The sequence below is a fragment of the Pteropus vampyrus genome, unplaced genomic scaffold, assembly GCF_000151845.1.
Source record: "Pteropus vampyrus isolate Shadow unplaced genomic scaffold, Pvam_2.0 Scaffold143, whole genome shotgun sequence".
Classification (NCBI taxonomy): Eukaryota; Metazoa; Chordata; class Mammalia; order Chiroptera; family Pteropodidae; genus Pteropus; species Pteropus vampyrus.
In genome coordinates, this window is record NW_011888924.1 from 4,293,180 (window position 1) to 4,297,962 (window position 4,783).

The following is a 4,783-nucleotide window of genomic DNA, read 5'->3' on the forward strand; positions in this document are numbered from 1 at the left end:
TTAATGAGAAATCTATGGATTTTACCATTTTAGTTTCTGATGGAGGAGAAAGGCTAAGGGGAGCCTAGCTCTGTTGTACTACTGTTTCTACTCCAGAATTTTTTATTTCCTTGGTTGTCCCCTTTAAACATGGATGGCATAAAGTTGGTCTCCTTTCACTATTTGATTGGTGTTGAATTTCCTTTTCTGTTTTTGTTCACTTTGTTGGATACTGGAAGAAAGAAAAACTAGGATTTTTTTTTTTCATCATGGTAAACTGAAGTCCTCTGGACCAATTTAGATAGCATCAAAATAATCAGTTCCTTGAAGATCTGAAAGAACTTATTCTTAAAACTCTCTGGGTCTGTCACCTTTTGTTTCAGTAATGGGTGGCAGTGGAAAGTGAATAGGCAAAATTATTTGATAGTTTTTTTTCAACTATTATTTTGGTCTATCTATATTTTACACATCTTTGATAAGTATTGGTAATTTATTTTTTCATCCTGGAAAAATGTTCATTTTATTAATATATTTAACATCTTAATCTCATGTTATACATAATATCTTATTATAAGAGCATTATTATGCTCATTATCCATAGTTACACCTTTTTTTAAACTTAATGTGTTTCTCTACCCCTTTTTAACCTCTTTGTCTATATAAGAATAGCTGAGGCATACATATTGAAAATAACCATTAATCAATTTTAATCATTCCTCTCATAGACTGTTCTCCTTTTCTCTCAATTACTATTTAATATTTCTTTTAAATCTTTCTCATTCTTTTTTCCTTCTCTTATTCATTTTTTGACCTGAGAATGGTCTGTTAATACTCTCACCAATTTTCATTATTCATAAGGGAAGACATTTGCTCGTCTTCAACTGATGAAGAGACAGGAAGGGCTTTTCATCTGAAACTTGAATTCAGCTACCTGCTCTTCAAAATGCCCTGTTGATACCAAATAAGCACTATCTTTGGTCTATGGATGCTCTCACACCCAAGCTGACCTAAAGGGAATAATTTTTACCTATAATGCTCACCATCAACTGGTAGGTTTTGTAAAAAATCTTCAAGTTCTTTATGGGAGACCTTAATCCCCATCTTTTTCAGAAATGTGTCCAGGTTATTCATATCAACTTTTCCTCCTTAGGAGAGACAAAGTATCATAAAAAGACAACAAGATGTGAAAAAAATCCTTATTAATTCATGTATATTATGGTTATCACTTTAATCATGGGGACATTAAGATCCAATAAGACCCTGTCAAAGGTACACGGAGGGTCTTCATTAAAATTAGATGTAGAATCTCATCCTCTGACTGTATCTTTTGTTCATATCAACATAGTGCAAACTTTAAAAGGGCTGGGAAATTTTCCAGGGATTTGTGGCATAACATAGCTAACATTCACAAATATTGGGAAAACACACAGGACTTTTAATATAATAAAAATAAATTAGTATGTATGAAAAATAAAAGAATATCTCAGATGTATCTGCTTTCTCATCATATTTCTCACTCACTTTTAAGAGTCTTCACACCATCCTGCAACCTTTTTTGAAACACCTTTCCTTCGGCTTTAAGAAAAGGCATAAGTCAGATCAGAGAAAAATAATAAGGGAGATTCACCTAAACAAAAATCCTACGATTCTTCCCCTAATCTCATAATTCCAAGAAGACAGACTTTTAAATGATTATTTTTTCCCTGAAATTTACCTAACTTGCTCTCAAACCATAACTAAGTTTGCTTGGAGAAACAATTTAATGAGGCAAATCTGTTTACTCTTACAGAAAAGACAATGATTATTGGCTTAAATCTTATAAAACATATATCCTATTTATTTTTGTCTCTGACTTCTTTATACCTTTTACTCTTCCATTTTTACATCTTTCCACTTACTCTCAGGCATATTAATGGAATCAAAGACAACAATACACATATCTTGTTGGCAGGAATGAGTGAAATAGCTATTGACTACCATAATAAAAAGTAAATGACCTAGATTTTCTTTGGCAAAAACCAAGTAATTTTAAAAGTTTTAAAAAATCATTTAAAAAACCCAACCTGGTAACAATCTGGTATTATTTTAGAAGAAAACTTCACAGTCAAGCACTTTAAAGCCCTTTGAAGAATACATATATATTTTAAATCCTTACCATCAACTGGTAGAATGTTTACTAAATTCAAGTATTCCTCATCTGTGACCTCCACTTTCATGTCTTTCAGAGCATTGTTAAGGTCATTGACATCTACTTGCTCTCCTATAAAAGAAAGAAATGGTGACAAAAAACAGTTTGATAATAGCCATTTTGACAAATGCGAGGTGGTATCTCATTGTAGTTTTGATTTATATTTCCCTAAGAGCTAGTAAAATTGAGCATCTTTTTATACATCTGTTGAGTATCTGTATTTCTTCTTAGGAGAAGTGTCTGTTCAGGTCCTCTGCTCATTTTTTAATTGGATTGTTTGTCCTTTGATAGATGATTGAATAAAGAAGATGTAGTACATATACACAGTGAAATACTACTCAGCCATAAGAAAAGATGAAATATCGCCATTTGCAACAACATGGGTGGATCTTGAGAATATCTTGCTAAGTGAAATAAGTCAGATGGAAAGTCAAGAACTATATGATTTCGCTCATGTGGGATATAAAACTGAAAGCAACAAATGAACAAACAAGACAAACAAACAAAAACTCATAGACACAGACAACATTTTGGTGGTTATAGAGGGAAATGGGGGTCGGGGGAAGAAGACAAGGGTAAAGGGGGTCAAATATATGGTGACAGAAGGAGATGTGACTTTGAGTGATGAACACACAAAGCAATATACAGATTATGTATTATAAAATTGTACACTTGAAACCTATATAAGTTTATTAACCAATGTCACCCCAATAAATTTAATAAAATTAAAAGAATTTGAGAACACAAAATTAGTGAGTTATTATAATCAAATGCTGTTAGCTAGCAACATTTTCACTCATGCACCATTAAGATAATTTCATGGGTACTTAAAAATCATATTGTACAATGAACAAATTAAAATTTATAATCACCTTGATTGATTTATGTAAACAGAAAAAAAATAAAACAAGTGTATATGTCTAGTACAGGTTTCTTTTTATTCTGCTTGGATTCACTTGGCCTCTTTAAATTGGCATTATCTATCTGTTCTGGAAAGGTCTATTCAAATACTGCTGCCATCTCATTCTTTCTATTTTCCTGGCATTCCAATTAGATATATGTTAGATTTTCTTATATATCCTCTATGTCTCTTAACCTCTCTTTCATATTTTTCATTTTTTGTCTTTCCGTTCTATATACCTTATAATTTAAGTTTCTTAGTTCTTTAGCTGTTTATAAATTACTGTTAAATTCTTCAAATGTTTTAAATTTTTACTATTTTCATTCCTTGAAGATCTATTTGTTTTTTTGTCATATATGCTTGCTCTTTACTCATACTCTCAAGCCCTTTTCTTGATTCTTAAACTATATTAAGCATGTTTATTTAATAATTTTTTTGTCTGGTAATTCCAAAATCTAAAATCTTTGCTGATCTGTCTCTGTTATATGTTGTTCATGATGGTTCTTACTCATGGTGCTTTGTTTACTTATATGTTTAATAATTTTAGACTATGAACTGCTTTTTATGTGAAATTCTTTGTTTGGAGAAGATGAATATCATTCATATACTCATCTGAAGAAATACTTGAAAAACATAAAAAAATATGAAAGAGAGGTTAAGAGACATAGAGGATATATAAGAAAATCTAACATATATCTAATTGGAATGCCAGGAAAATGGAAAGAATGAGATGGAGGCAATATTTGAAGAGACCTTTCCAGAACAGATAAATGATGCCAATTTAAAGAGGCCAAATGAATCCCAAGCAGAATAAAAACAAGAAATACTTCAGATGAGTATATGAATGCGTTTATGTCAGATGAGTATATGAATGTGCTTGGGAGCATTAGTCATCCAGGGTTGCTTTAAATTTTCAGCATAAGTTAATGTGAATTTGACACATAAACCTGTGTGAAGGTCATCGTGTGTTTACAAATTTATTCAGGTAGTTTTCTTGAAGTCCAGGGAAGTATTTCTAACTCACTCTTATGCTGTATATGTGGCTTTTAGAGTCTTAGCTTTATGGGAAGTCTCCTATTATACCCCCTATTTTGGGAGGGATCTGGCCTTTGCTTCCTCTCCACTGAGTTCTGGCAGGCTGTGAAAACTATGCTCAGATTCATTTAGTTCAGCAAATACTTATATAGAGTAAAGTGTGGCTTCAGGCATTTGGTGGGAGTGATTGCCTTTTCTATTTCCTTGCAGTTATCATTGGATCTTTTTTTCTGCTATTAATGAATCAGGTTGGAGGGCTCCTCCCATCATTTATTAGTTTATCTCATTTACAAGTTCATAAGCATTTAAGCATTTAAGCATTCTTTTAAAATTATATTTGATTTACATCCAGGCACCTAGTCCACCAAGTTGCTAGAAATGGAAGTACTTTCAGAAGGTATGTGAGAAGCGTATATAGGCACCTATATACTTATTCATGTTCTACTGGCTCTGACCCTTTCCTCTTGCTCTACCCTTGCTCTACCCTTTTCTATCTCTCTGGAATGAGCAGTATCTGTTTCACATGGCTTTGTAATTCTAGAGATAAAAGAGCCTTCTCAAACTATGTCAGATTCAGAACTTTGAAAGACACATAGCTGCATTTTTATGACAAGAAAGTGCCTTTTCTATTTCCTTGTAGTTATCATTGGATCTTCTTTTCTGTTGTTAATGAATCAGGT